The 15,711-nt window shown below is 38.0% G+C and overlaps 1 long non-coding RNA gene and 1 pseudogene across 2 annotated transcripts in view; one reads left to right on the forward strand and one right to left on the reverse strand.

The window, feature by feature from the left end:
- The window catches only part of LOC129035188 (uncharacterized), a 145,820-nt gene that overhangs the window by 63,833 nt on the left and 66,276 nt on the right, over nt 1-15,711 (forward strand). The gene's annotated exons all lie outside the window — the stretch shown is intronic.
- LOC129035187 (rRNA-processing protein FCF1 homolog) lies at nt 6,190-6,791 on the reverse strand (annotated as a pseudogene).

Raw genomic sequence — 15,711 nt, forward strand, 5'->3', positions numbered from 1 at the left:
ACTCTTGTCACCCAGGCTGGAGTGCAGTGGTGCAATCTCTGCTCACTGCAACCTCCGCCTCCCGGGTTCAAGTGATTCTCCTGCCTCAGCCTCCCGAGTAGGTGGGATAACAGGCGTCTGCCACCATGACCAGCTAATTTTTGTTTTTTTTTAGTAGAGGCGGGGTTTTGTCATGTTGACCAGGCTGGTCTTGAACTCTTGACTGCAGGTGATCCACCCGCCTTGGCCTCCCAAAGTGCTGGGATTACAGGCATGAGCCACCACGCCAGGCTGTTTTATTCTTAATATTAGTTATTGTGTCTTCTTTTTTTCTTAGTTTATTAATTTTGTTGATCTTTTCAGTGCTCTTGTTTCTTCAATTTTTCTTTTCTGTTTCATTAATTTCTGTTGTTATTTTTCTTATTTTCTTTCGTCTATTTGTTTTGGGTTTATTTTGCTTTATTTCTTTTGTTTATTTCTGTCTGGGAACTGAGAGAAAATGTATATAACCTAGATTTCTGAGAACTTAGAGGCCTTGCTAAACTGTGATTTGGACAATGGCTAGGAGTTAATGAGACATGGAATTTGGTGGGGTTGGGGTATGGCATGGGTGGGTTCCAAAACAAAGAACTACAAGTGTGAAGGCTCAGAGAAAAGAGAGCCTGAGATCATTCTTTGAGGGGCAGACTTTGGGGGAAGCATTGAAAGGACCTCAGTGTGATTGAGGCATTGAATTCAAGGGGTGAAATGACAAAATGTGAGTATAACATAGAAAGTTGATGTAGAGAAAGGAGTCGCAGGCTGGGTGCAGTGGCTCACACCTGTAATCCCAACACTTTGGGAAGCCTAGGTGGGCTGATCACCTTAGGTCAGGAGTTTGAGACCAGCCTGGCCAACATGGTGAAGCCCTGTCTCTACAAAAAAAATACAAAAATTAGCCAGATGTAGTGGTGCACCCCTATAATCCCAGCTATTTCGGAGGCTGAGGCATAAGAATCGCTTGAACTCAGGAGGCAGAGGCTGCAGTGAGCCAAGATCATGCCATTGCACTCCAGCCTGGGTGACAGAGTGAGACTCCATTTCAAAAAAAGGAAAGGAGTAGTTGAGAATCCAGGAGAATCTGCTCAATTGGTAACTGGCTATGTAATTCTGGAAAGTCACTGTACTTCTTTGGGTCTTGATTTCCCTCTCCATAAATGAAAGAGGCAGTCAAGTGATTTCAGAGCTTACATCAGCTCATATCCTATAAATGCTAAGTTCAAGAGGTTCCTCTAACAAATGACTTCTGTTTGTGGGGTGGAGTGGGTTAATACCATTCTTGCCTAAGAGTCTTTGCATAAGCTCTGGAAGCTTGGTCTGCATTTTTTTCTTCCTCTCAGGGAATTTTATCCCAGATCCTCTATAGCACATTTTATTCTGTTACCACACATCGTGCTAATGTTACAAAGGCAGTATTAATGTTTTACCACTGGTGCCAACATCAAATGTTCCTAAGTCATAAAAAAAAGAATTATCAAGTCAATTCCAATAAAGTGTATTTAAACAGAAGCAGTACTTCCTGATAGCTATTTCAGCAATGTAAATTGCATGAGGTCTTTGTGAATAAGTTAATGAAAAAAACCTTCTTCCAGGGTTAAGTTCTGGAATTAAGTTTCAAGGTAGGGATAATACTGTTCAAAATAAATTTCTGGGGCTCATTAGTAGTCACTACCTATTAGTTATAGTTAATGTGAGTGGTAGAAATGGCAGATTTTCTGTTCTTTTTATTGCTTCTCAACTTTGCAAAAGTGGCCATTCCATAAATAAAAGCATGCTTTCCATCAAATTATTATCAATACCTATCTCATCTCCTCAGATAATTAGATTTACTCTTTGCATTTACCCCAAAACTTTGGTGACTTTGGTCTTTAAGTATTTTTGAGAATTAATTTAAAAAATGCACGATAACTGTATGTGTTTTCTTTTTTTTATTATTTATTATTATTATACTTTAGGTATATCTCCCAATGCTATCCCTCCCCCCTCCCCCCAACCCACAACAGTCCCCAGAGTGTGATGTTCCCCTTCCTGTGTCCATGTGTTCTCATTGTTCACTTCCCACCTATGAGTGAGAATATGCAGTGTTTGGTTTTTTGTTCTTGTGATAGTTTACTGAAAATGATGATTTCCAATTTCTTCCATGTCCCTACAAAGGACATGAACTCATCATTTTTTATGGCTGCATAGTATTCCATGGTGTATATGTGCCACATTTTCTTAATCCAGTCTATCATTGTTGCACATTTGGGTTGGTTCCAAGTCTTTGCTATTGTGAATAGCGCTGCAATAAACATACATGTGCATGTGTCTTTATAGCAGCATGATTTACAGTCCTTTGGGTATATACCCAGTAATGGGATGGCTGCGTCAAATGGTATTTCTAGTTCTAGATTCCTGAGGAATCGCCACACTGACTTCCACAATAGTTGAACTAGTTTACAGTCCCACCAACAAAGTGTTCCTATTTCTCCACATCCTCTCCAGCACCTGTTGTTTCCTGATTTTTTAATGATTGCCATTCTAACTGGTGTGAGATGGTATCTCATTGTGGTTTTGATTTGCATTTCTCTGATGAGCATTTTTTCATGTGTTTTTTGGCAGCATAAATGTCTTCTTTTGAGAAGTGTCTGTTCATGTCCTTTGCCCACTTTTTGATGGGGTTGTTTGTTTTTTTCTTGTAAATTTGTTTGAGTTCATTGTAGATTCTGGATATTAGCCCTTTGTCAGATGAGTAGGTTGCGAAAATTTTCTCCCATTCTGTAGGTTGCCTATTCACTCTGATGGTAGTTTCTTTTGCTGTGCAGAAGCTCTTTCGTTTAATTAGATCCCATTTGTCAATTTTGGCTTTTGTTGCCATTGCTTTTGGTGTTTTAGACATGAAGTCCTTGCCCATGCCTATGTCCTGAATGGTAATGCCTAGGTTTTCTTCTAGGGTTTTTATGGTTTTAGGTCTAACGTTTAAGTCTTTAATCCATCTTGAATTGATTTTTGTATAAGGTGTAAGGAAGGGATCCAGTTTCAGCTTTCTCCATATGGCTAGCCAGTTTTCCCAGCACCATTTATTAAATAGGGAATCCTTTCCCCATTGCTTGTTTTTGTCAGGTTTGTCAAAGATCAGATAGTTGTAGATATGCGGCGTTATTTCTGAGGGCTCTGTTCTGTTCCATTGGTCTATATCTCTGTTTTGGTACCAGTACCATGCTGTTTTTGTTACTATAGCCTTGTAGTATAGTTTGAAGTCAGGTAGTGTGATGCCTCCAGCTTTGTTCTTTTGGCTTAGGATTGACTTGGTGATGTGGGCTCTTTTTTGGTTCCATATGAACTTTAAATAGCTTACCAACCAAAAAGATCCCAGGACCAGATGGATTCACAGCCGAATTCTACCAGAGGTACAAGGAGGAAGTGGTACCATTCCTTCTGAAACTATTCCAATCAATAGAAAAGGAGGGAATCCTCCCTAACTCATTTTATGAGGCCAGCATCATCCTGATACCAAAGCCGGGCAGAGACACAACCAAAAAAGAGAATTTTAGACCAATATCCTTAATGAACATTGATGCAAAAATCCTCAATAAAATACTGGGAAACAGAATCCAGCAGCACATCAAAAAGCTTATCCACCATGATCAAGTGGGCTTCATCCCTGGGATGCAAGGCTGGTTCCATATAGGCAAATCAATAAATGTAATCCAGCATATAAACAGAACCAAAGACAAAAACCTATGATTATCTCAATAGATGCACAGAAGTCCTTTGACAAAATTCAACACTCCTTCATGCTAAAAACTCTCAATAAATTAGGTATTGATGGGACGTATCTCAAAATAATAAGAGCTATCTATGACAAACCCACAGCCAATATCATACTGAATGGGCAAAAACTGGAAGCATTTGCTTTGAAAACTGGCTCAAGACAGGGATGCCCTCTCTCACCACTCCTATTCAACATAGTGTTGGAAGTTCTGGCCAGGGCAATTAGGCAGGAGAAGGAAATAATGGGTATTCAAGTAGGAAAAGAGGAAGTCAAATTGTCCCTGTTTGCAGACGACATGATGGTATATCTAGAAAACCCCATCGTCTCAGCGCAAAATCTCCTTAAGCTGATAGGCAACTTCAGCAAAGTCTCAGGATACAAAATCAATGTACAAAAATCACAAGCATTCTTATACACCAACAACAGACAAACAGAGAGCCAAATCATGAGTGAACTCCCATTCACAATTGCTTCAAAGAGAATAAAATACCTAGGAATCCAACTTACAAGGGAGGTGAAGGACCTCTTCAAGGAGAACTACGAACCACTGCTCAAGGAAATAAAAGAGAATACAAACAAATGGAAGAACATTCCATGCTCATAGGTAGGAAGAATCAATATTGTGAAAATGGCCATACTGCCCAAGGTAATTTACAGATTCAATGCCATCCCCATCAAGCTACCAATGACTTTCTTCACAGAATTGGAAAAAACTGTATGTGTTTTCTAACCTTTAACTTAGTTTTTCTCACAAACACTGTTGTGAAACATTGTGTTAGCCTGATGCTTTGAATATGAATACTTGCAATTTTGCTAAATTCTCAGCATGTTTGTCTTTTCTATAAAGGTGCAGTTTCTAATCCACTGTTAGCAATGTAGGGGTGTCTTTTGCCTTTCTAGGACTGGTGATGGATGGATTTCAATACTCCCTTGCTATTGGTGACTGATGGAATGCACCCATTTGAATACCGCCTGGGTGTAGGAGTCAAATATTTAGCTAAAGATTTTTAAAGATAGCTAATTAAAGGTGAATTTAAAAATTCTAGAAATGTATTTGATTACATTGTTATAGAACCCACAACACTAGTCTCATTTGCTCTCATCTCAATATACATAGAGATACAGGTGGTATCACCAAGCTGGAAAGTGACTTTAAGGTCAAGCAAACCAACATCTATATTTTTCAGATGCTTTGGAGCTCTACTGATTTCAGCCAATCCACTCAGTGGACACTAATAATTTCAACTGAAACTATTGTTGATTTTTGTCAGTCACTACTAGGTGGGGTCTCATAGCAATATCATATACTTAGGCTCAGGAAAAGCAAGATCATATGCTAGGGAAACCTAGTTGTTTTTAGACGTAAAAGTTCTTGCACTCTAATTTAATTAGATTAAAAATATACTTTGCAATCAAGACCTTTAAACTCACTATTCTACTCAAACACAGTGTGGTCCTTGCAAACTATATTGTTTGCTATTTTCTGTATGCAAATTTTATTTTCTGTTCTATGGATTCTTGTCCCAATTTCTATGATGCTTTTCACCTAGAAGTTTGCGTTATAGATCTACAAGCTCCCAAGGCCTAGCTGAGTGGTGTTTTCCCAGCTCTATCGAGTTAGTAATGAGGTCCCCATGCCCTGAATCTTGAGTCTTAGCTTTTCTGACCAGACATCACATCCAGCCCTCTATTGTAGTTATGCAGCCATGTAGCGCCCTAAGCTCCAGGACTGATCCATCAACAACCTGAAGACAGTGATTACATTCAATTTTGTTTTTCCAGTTGTCTAGAATAGAGTCTTGTTGTTAGGCACTTAAGGAATGTATGCTGAATAGAAATACTTCTGAAATGTCAAATAGTAAATGCTTGATTGAAAATAAACCCTTAGAAGTAGCACACATTGTAGCTTTTCCTTTTTTTCCCTAAAAAGATGCAACTAATTTTTATTGTAAATTGACAATTTATAATTGTATAAATTTATGGGTTACAAAGTGATGCCATAATTTGTGTATACGGTGTAGAATAATTAAATCAAGCTAGTTAACATATACATCACTTCAAATATTTAACATTTTTGTAGTGGGTCCATTTGAAATTTAATGTCTTAGCAATTTTGAAATGTCTAATCCTCTATTATTAACTATATTCACCAGCCATACAACAGACCTCAAAAAAGGGAGTAAAACAGATCCTTCCTGTCTGAGATTTTGTACTCTTTGATCATCATTTAAAATTTTTAAATGAGACAAAATACCAATTTCAAAACAGCATCAAAAAGTGAGTGTATTTACCCATACTTAGCTCATAATAGAGAGCATGGGTGAATAGAATAATAATTCATGGTATTGCATGTTTAATGACCTGGCAGCAAGAGAAAGTTGGTAGAAGAAAGGCAGAAGAACTTTGTCTTGTACGTATTAGAACTGAGGGGCTCCATAATCATCTGGCATCTGTTCAATATTTTATCTATGGTAAGAAATGCACATGATTACCAACGCTTGGAATCTTATGTATTCATCTTTTAAGGTCCAGTCAGTCATGGCCACAATGTAACACTGATGATGCTGAATCAGTCATCTGCTAAGCAGTCATCTGCATAGGTTCCTTTGTGTGTGCATGGTCATTGTTCAGATCTTGGATCTTGGCAATCTGTAGAATCACTTGACACTTCTGCCCCAATTTCTCAATTTCAGCCATTACACAATCAGTTATACAAGGAATACACTTGGCATAGAGACAGCCCATCATTGACTGTATGTACTAAGTGCAGTTTGGCTTTAATGGAAAAGTTGATAAAGTTGGTATCAACAAAATTACCAATGTGATAAAGTGGGCCCAGCTGTGTAATTTATTGGAAAAATAAGCAGGACGGGTGTTGGAGAACTTCTCTTTCCTTTAGCATGCTGAGATCTTTCTTTTCTTTATTTTTAGGTTTTATTCTATCCTTTTCTTCAAGCCTCTGATCTCTGACACTAAGTATTCACTTCATGGTCACATGCTTCCCTGTTTCCTTTTGCTTCTCTATGCTCACACCACACTCTTGTTTCTTCCAGAATCCCACTGTAGCTTGTTAGTTTTGTAGGTAGCTAATTAAGATATAAGTTTTCTTTGTCATATCTACTAGCACTCAATATAATAACAAAGACAATTTTATTATAATATACTTTGGTAGCATGTTTTCTTTCATTGGTCATTTTTGTTTTCACATTTGGTCTTCATAGAAGTCTCTCAAAAGATGTGGTATCATTATCTCCATTTTATAAATGAGGACATGGGCAAAAGGCTGAAGGCACCTCACAACTGACTCAAAGCTCTTTTTTTTTTTTTTTCTATTCTCTAAACCATTTCCCACAACTGCTCAGTTTTACACTTAATCTGAGCCCTCTCATTTTTCATGAAACTTCAGGTAAAAGTCACATGTATAAGATCTCTCACATAAATTCTTCACACACGCACACACACACACACACCACTCATGCACAATCACCAATGTCCACCTTGGAGCAATTCAAATGCCTTGCTGATTCTTTCAAAAGGAAACATATGGATTATAAGTGCGTCTTTGTTTATTTATTTATTTATTTTTGTTATGTAGTCGGTTATCAGTTTAGGAATAAGGTCTTTGGTTTTGAACTCTGTAGAAAGAAAGGTCAACAATAACAGAACCTGAAAAATATCAAAACCAATCACAGAATCCAATGAACTATTCATTCATAAAGTTGGCAAAAGCATTCATGGTAAATGGTAAATTTTGATCCTTTTCCCAATTACCATCAGTGAGGCAATTTATTGCATAGTAGAATCCAGTTGCTGCTCAGGAGTATTAAAATCACCCAGTGTCATAGATGAGCCCTGTATACGTGAGCCTAGTGGACTGTCAGAGCAGACCCAACACTGTCATGATGGCAGCCCATCAACCCGCAGCTCTCCATGTCTTCAGGGCACTAACAATTTCCTGTAACAGCATACTTTCCCGTGGTCTGATTTGAGTTACCGCATTCTCCCTTCTCCTTCTGTATGTATCTGCTTCACAAACCTAACATTTCAACCTCAGAAATGACTCTCTTTAGTTCTATAGCACTGTTGTGGAGAGTGGTGGGGTAGAGTAGTTGTAGCAGGTGCTCGCAACACCCTGCCAAGATCCCATTTATTATTTGATCACCATGATTAAGGCAGGGATTGCTTTATTCACTTTTGTAACTTTGAGGAAGCTGAGGATTAGAGAAGTTAAATATTTTTCACTGATGTATTAATCATGTTTATTTTCTATATATTATGATGCTTTGATATTTTGGGACCTTGGGGAGCTGGGGAGAGATTGCTCCTCCCAAGGTTAGTGATTTTCTAGAGTTACCAATCAGATTGCTGAGAGCATACATTTGTCATGTGAACCAGCCAATCTGGAGTCCATATACCCGCTTCCACCTGTCTCTTTTTTTAAAATCTTTTTTTAAACCTTTTTTTAAAAAGGTTCCAATTGTTAGGGACATTATCCTCCTTCCCTAACTCACCATAGTGCCAGTTACTAGAAAGCAAGGGACCACCTCATATATTCCAGAACAAATGGAAATTACTCAAATTATCTAATCCTAATTTATTTAGCTTGCCTGCTCTGTCTTGATTTTTTTTCCTGTGAAAGCCACAATAAAGACTCAGACCCATGCTTTCTACTACACCTCTTTTGCCTCTTGACTGGCCCCAGTGCTTTGCTGTGTGGCTCCGCATGGTGTGACATGCACCCTCCTGTTGGGAACCATAAGCCATAAGCTCTTCTTTCAAGGTAGCTGTGTGTGTGTCTGTCATCTTACCATACCTGATTAAAACAAATCCTGGGTATATTTTAAAATACTGATGGATTTCTAGAAAGTGACAAGGCTGAACCTAGAACCTGAGTTTTTATATTCCTAGCAGAGTTCTTCATAACTCATTTATAAAGAATATTATGTTCTTTATAAATGCCACTTAAAATTTAATTTAAGGTAATTATACGATGTTAAAATAAAGTTAAAAGTTGAGGCCGAGTGTGGTGGCTCATGCCTGTAATCCCAGCACTTTGGGAGGCTGAGGCGGGTGGATCACCCGAGGTCAGGAGTTCAAGACCAGCCTGATCAACATGGGGAGACCCTGTCTCTACTAAATATACAAAAATTAGCTGGGTGTGGTGGTGCATGCCTGTAATCCCAGCTACTCGGGAGGCTGAGGCAGCAGAATCACTTGAACCTGGGAGGCAGAGGTTGTGGTGAGCTGAGATGGTTCCATTGCACTCCAGCCTGGGCAACAAGAGTGAAACTCCATCTTAAAAAAAAAAAAAAAAGGTTGAGCTTTTTTTCCCCCACATTCTAAAGTGCCTTTATTCTGTTTGCCTTATTCTATTTGATCATAAGCAGCCTTAGCTTTCTTTCTGGGTTTGGTGGCCTCCTTGAGGGTTGTCAGGGCCCAGCTGCCCACAGCTTCCTTGACCATCAATTATGAGGCAGAAATGCTGATTACAACTCTGCCCAAATTGCTGATGCTGCTGTCATATTTTGAGTCCTATCCTTGGCTTTTTGATGACCTCTTCCTCTCTCCTTTATATGAGAATGGAATTCAATGTGATGTTGTGGTTTTACCATCTAGAAACATCAGAACAAAAGTGTGTTCAGGATCTTTATTATTATTATTATTGCTAAATTCAGTAGTGTTTCCATTGTTGAAATATACCACAATTTATTTACCCATTAACCTACTGAAAGACATTTGGGTTGTTTTCTGTTATTAGTGGTTATGAATAAAGCTGCTATAAACATTCATGCATAGGTTTTTGTGTGAACATGAGTTTTCAGTTCACTTAGCATTGTTGGGTCATATGAGAAGTGTGTGTTAAGCTGTAGAAGAAACTGCCAAGTGGGGCTGGGCACAGTGGCTCACACCTGTAATCTCAGCACTTTGGGAGGCTGAAGCAGGAGGACAACTAGAGGTCAGGAGTTCAAGCCCAGCCTGGGCAACAAAGACCCTATCTCTACCAAAAAAAGTTAAAAAATTAGCCAAGCATGGTGGCATGCACCTGTAGTCCTAGCTACTCGGGAGGCTGAAGTGGAAGGATCCTAGAGTGGCTGTGCAATTTTGCATTCCCATTGGCAATGTACAGGAGTTCCAATCACTTTGTATTATTGTGAGCACTTAGTATTGTCATTATTTGTTTTTGTTATTACTATAGTTTTTGAATAATTATCATTATTATTATTTCAGAAAATTTTGAAATATTATTAAACAGTTCATGTTTAATTACATGGATGTGTTCTTTTTTTTTTTAATCTCTTAAGATGTTTCCATGGTTTTCTTTTTTTTTTTTGCTTGTTTTCCTTCTTGTTATTATTATTATTTTTATTATTATTATACTTTAGGTATATCTCCCAATGCTATCCCTCCCCCCTCCCCCCACCCCACAACAGTCCCCAGACTGTGATTTTCCCCTTCCTGTGTCCATGTGTTCTCATTGTTCTCTTCCCACCTATGGGTGAGAATATGTGGTGTTTGGTTTTTTGTTCTTGCAATAGTTTACTGAGAATGATGATTTCCAGTTTCATCCATGTCCCTACAAAGGACATGAACTCATCATTTTTTATGGCTGCATAGTATTCCATGGTGTATATGTGCCACATTTTCTTAACCCAGTCTATCATTGTTGGACATTTGGGTTGGTTCCAAGTCTTTGCTATTGTGAATAGCGCTGCAATAAACATACATGTGCATGTGTCTTTATAGCAGCATGATTTATAATCCTTTGGGTATATACCCAGTAATGGGATGGCTGCGTCAAATGGTATTTCTAGTTCTAGATCCCTGAGGAATCACCACACTGACTTCCACAATGGTTGAACTAGTTTACAGTCCCACCAACAGTGTAAAAGTGTTCCTATTTCTCCACATCCTCTCCAGCACCTGTTGTTTCCTGACTTTTTAACGATTGCCGTTCTAACTGATGTGAGATGGTATCTCATTATGGTTTTGATTTGCATTTCTCTGATGGCCAGTGATGATGAGCATTTTTTTCATGTGTCTTTTGGCTGCATAAATGTCTTCTTTTGAGAAGTATCTATTCATATCCTTCACCCACTTTTTGATGGGGTTGTTTGTTTTTTTCTTGTAAATTTGTTTGAGTTCATTGTAGATTCTGGATATTAGCCCTTTGTCAGATGAGTAGATTGCAAAAATTTTCTCCCATTCTGTAGGTTGCCTGTTCACTCTGATGGTAGTTTCTTTTGCTGTGCAGAAGCTCTTTCATTTAATTAGATCCCATTTGTCAATTTTGGCTTTTGTTACCATTGCTTTTGGTGTTTTAGACATGAAGCCCTTGCCCATGCCTATGTCCTGAATGGTATTGCCTAGGTTTTCTTCTAGAGTTTTTATGGTTTTAGGTCTAACATGTAAGTCTGTAATCCATCTTGAATTAATTTTTGTATAAGGTGTAAGGAAGAGATCCAGTTTCAGCTTTGTACATATGGCTAGCCAGTTTTCCCAGCACCATTTATTAAATAGGGAATTATTTCCCCATTTCTTATTTTTGTCAGGTTTGTCAGAGATCAGATGGTTGTAGATATGTGGCATTATTTCTGAGGGCTCTGTTCTGTTCCATGCTGTTTTGGTTACTGTAGCCTTGTAGTATAGTTTGTAGTCAGGTAGCGTGATGCCTCCAGCTTTGTTCTTTTGGCTTAGGATTGACTTGGCAATGCACACTCTTTTTTGGTTCCATATGAACTTGAAAGTAGTTTTTTCCAATTCTGTGAAGAAAGTCATTGGTAGCTTGATGGGGATGGCATTGAATCTATAAATTACCTTGGGCAGTATGGCCATTTTCACAATATTGATTCTTCCTACGCATGAGCATGGAATGTTCTTCCATTTGTTTGTATCCTCTTTTATTTCCTTGAGCAGTGGTTTGTAGTTCTCCTTGAAGAGGTCCTTCACATCCCTTGTAAGTTGGATTCTTAGGTATTTTATTCTCTTTGAAGCAATTGTGAATGAGAGTTCACTCACGATTTGGCTCTCTGTTCATCTGTTATTACTGTGTAAGAATGCTTGTGATTTTTGCACATTGATTTTGTATCCTGAGACTTTGCTGAAGTTGCCTATCAGCTTAAGGAGATTTTGCGCTGAGACGATGGGGTTTTCTAGATATACAATCATGTCATCTGCAAACAGGGACAATTTGACTTCCTCTTTTCCTAATTGAATACCCATTATTTCCTTCTCCTGCCTGATTGCCCTGGCCAGAACTTCCAACACTATGTTGAATAGGAGTGGTGAGAGAGGGCATCCCTGTCTTGTGCCAGTTTTCAAAGCGAATGCTTCCAGTTTTTGCCCCTTCAGTATGATATTGGCTGTGGGTTTGTCATAGATAGCTCTTATTATTTTGAGATACGTCCCATCAATACCTAATTTATTGAGTTTTTAGCATGAAAGAGTGTTGAATTTTGTCAAAGGACTTCTGTGCATCTATTGAGATAATCATATGGTTTTTGTCATTGGTTCTCTTTATATGCTGGGTTATGTTTATTGATTTGCATATGTTGAACCAGCCTTGCATCCCAGGGATGAAGCCCACTTGATCATGGTGGATAAGTTTTTTGATGTGCTGCTGGATTCTGTTTGCCAGTATTTTATTGAGGATTTTTGCATTGATGTTCATCAGGGATATTGGTCTAAAATTCTCTTTTTTGGTTGTCTCTCTGCTAGGCTTTGGTTTCAGGATGATGCTGGCCTACTTTCTATACTATTTCTATATGGCTGCAACATTTAAAATTACTACCCGCCTGTAATCCCAGGACTTTGGGAGGCTGAGGCAGGCAGATCATGAGGTCAGGAGATCGAGACCATCCTGGCTAACATGGTGAAACCCCTTCTCTACTAAAAATACAAAAATTTAGCTGAGCGTGGTGGCAGGTGCCTGTAGTCCCAGCTACTCAGCAGGCTGAGGAGGGGAATGGCATGAACCTGGGAGGCAGAGCTTGCAGTGAGCCAAGATCACGCTACTGCACTCCAGCACTTCAGTCTGGGTGACAGAGCAAGACTCCGTCTCAAAAAAAAAAAAAAAAATTACTACCAACAGTGTGCAAGGATTCCTGTTTCTCTGTATCCTCACTAACACTTGTTATCTTTGATTTTTGATCATTGTGACCTAACAGGTGTGCGCAATAGCTCATTGTGGTTTTGATTTGCATTTCCTTGATAATTAGTGATATTGAGAATTTTTTTCATATACCTGTTGGCCATTTGTATGTCTTCTTTGAAAGAATGTCTATTCAGGTTCTTTGCCCATTTTTAAGTTGGTTTATTTGCTTTCTTGCTATTAAGCTGTTTGAGTTCTTTATGCATTTTGGATGTTAACCCCTTAGGTGTATGGTTTGCAAATATTTTCTCCCATTCCATAGACTGTGTCTTCAGTCTGTCAATTGTTTTATTTTCTGGGCAGGAACTTTTTAGTTTGATATAATCCCATTTGTCTATTTTGCTTTTGTTGCCTGTGTTTTGGGGTCATATCCAGGGAATCATTTCCTAGACAAAAATTGTGGAGCTTCCCCTCTGTTTTTTTCTAGTGGTTTTTGTAGTTTTACAAGTTTCAATCTTACATTTATGTTTTTATTCCATTTTGAGTAGATTTTTGTGTGTAGTGTGAGATAAGAGTCCAATTTTATTCTTTTAAGTGTGGATATTCAATTTTCCCTACACTGTTTATTAAATAGATTATCTCTTCTGCATTGTATATTCTTGACACCCTTGTCAAAGTTCAGTTGATTATATATACAGAGTTTTATTTCTGGACTCTTTATTCTGTTCCATTGGTTTATATGTCCGTTTTTAAGCCAGTAACATTCTGTTGTGACTTCTGTAGATTTGTAATATGTTTCAAAATTAGGAAGTGTGATACCTCAAGTTTTGTCCTTTTTCAATATTGCTTTACTATTTGTAGTCTTTTGTGCTTCTATATGAAATTTATAATTTCTTTCTATTTAAAAAATCCAATTGGAATTTTGATAGAGATTGTATTGAATCTCTAGATCTCTTAGGGTAGTATGGGGACCTTACCAATATTAATTCTTCCAATTATTGAACATGGGATATCTTTCCATTTGTTTGTGTCTTGTTTGTTTTTCTTCAGTGTTTTGTAGTGAATGGTGTTCAAATCTTCACCTCCTTAGTTAAGTTTATTTCTAGGTATTTGATTCTTTTTAGTGTCATAAATGGGAATAAATGGGATTATTTTCTAATTTCCTTTTTAGATAGTTCATTGTTAGTGTATATAAATGTGACTGTTTTTTTAAAATTATACTTTAATTTCCAGGGTACATGTTCAGAATGTGCAGGTTTGTTACATAGGTATACACAGGCCATGGTGGTTTGCTGCACCCATCAACCCACCATGTACATTTTGTATTTCTCCTAATGCTATCCCTCCCCAGCCTCCCACCACATGACAGGCCACAGTGTGTGATGTTCCCCTCCCTGTGTCTATGTAGTTCTCATTGTTCAACTCCCACTTATGAGTGAGAACATGCGGTGTTTGGTTTTCTGTTCTTGTGTTAGTTTGCTGAGAATGATGGTTTCCAGCACCATTCATGTCCCTGCAAAGGACATGAACTCATCCTTTTTTATGGCTGCATAGTATTCCATGGTGTATATGTGCCACATTTTCTTTATCCAGTCTGTCATTGGTGGGCATTTGGGTTAGTTCCAAGTCTTTGCTATTGTGAATAGAGTCACAATAAACATATGTGTGCATGTGTCTTTATAGTAGAATAATTTACAATCCTTTGGGTAGATACCTAGTAATGAAATTGCTGGGTCAAATGGTATTTCTAGTTCTAGATCCTTGAGGAATTGTCACATTGACTTCCACAATGGTTGAACTAATTTACACTCTCACCAACAGTGTAAAAGCGTTCCTATTTCTCCACATCCTCTCCAGCATCTGTTGTTTCCTGACTTTTTGATGATTGCTATTCTAACTGGCATGAGACAGTATCTCATTGTGGTTTTGATTTGCAGTTCTCTAATGACAAGAGATGATGAACTTTTTTTCATATGTTTATTGGCTGCATAAATGTCTTCTTTTGAGAAGTGTCTGTTCATATCCTTTGCTCACTTTTTAATGGTATTTTTTTCTTGTAAATTTAAATTTGTTTAAGTTCCTTGTAGATTCTGGGTATTAGCCCTTTGTCAGATGGATAGATTGCAAAAATTTTCTCCCATTCTGTAGGTTGCCTGTTCACTCTGAAGATAGTTTCTTTTGCTGTGCAGAAGCTCTTTAGTTTAATCAGATCCCATTTGTCAATTTTGGCTTTTGTTGCCATTGCTTTTGGTGTTTTAGTCATGAAGTCCTTGCCCATGCCTGTGTCCTGAGTGGTATTGCCCAGGTTTTCTTCTAGGGCTTTTATGGTTTTAGGTCTAACGTTTAAGTCTTTAATCCATCTTGAGTTAATTTTTGTATAAGGTGTAAGTAAGGAGTCCAGTTTCAGTTTTCTGCATATGGCTAGTCAGTTTTCCCCAACACTGTTTATTAAATAGGGAATCCTTTCCCAATTGCTTGTTTTTGTCAGGTTTGTCAAAGATCAGATTACTTTAGCTGTGTAGTGTTGTTTCTGAGGCCTCTGTTCCATTGGTCTATATATCTGTTTTTGTACCAATACCATGCTGTTTTGGTAACTGTAGCCTTGTAGTATAGTTTGTAGTCAGGTAGCATGATGCCTCCAGATTTGTTTTTTGTTTTTGTTTTTGTTTTTTTTTGCTTAGGAGTATCTTGGCTATATGGGCTCTCTTTTGATTCCATATGAAATTTAAAGCATTTTATTTTTTCTAATTCTGTGAAGAAAGTCAGTGGTAGCTTGATGGGAAAAGCATTTAATCTGTAAATTACTTTGGAGAGTATGACCATTTTCATGATATTGATTCTTTCTATCCAT

Source organism: Pongo pygmaeus, chromosome 3 (assembly GCF_028885625.2).
Source record: "Pongo pygmaeus isolate AG05252 chromosome 3, NHGRI_mPonPyg2-v2.0_pri, whole genome shotgun sequence".
Taxonomy (NCBI): domain Eukaryota; kingdom Metazoa; phylum Chordata; class Mammalia; order Primates; family Hominidae; genus Pongo; species Pongo pygmaeus.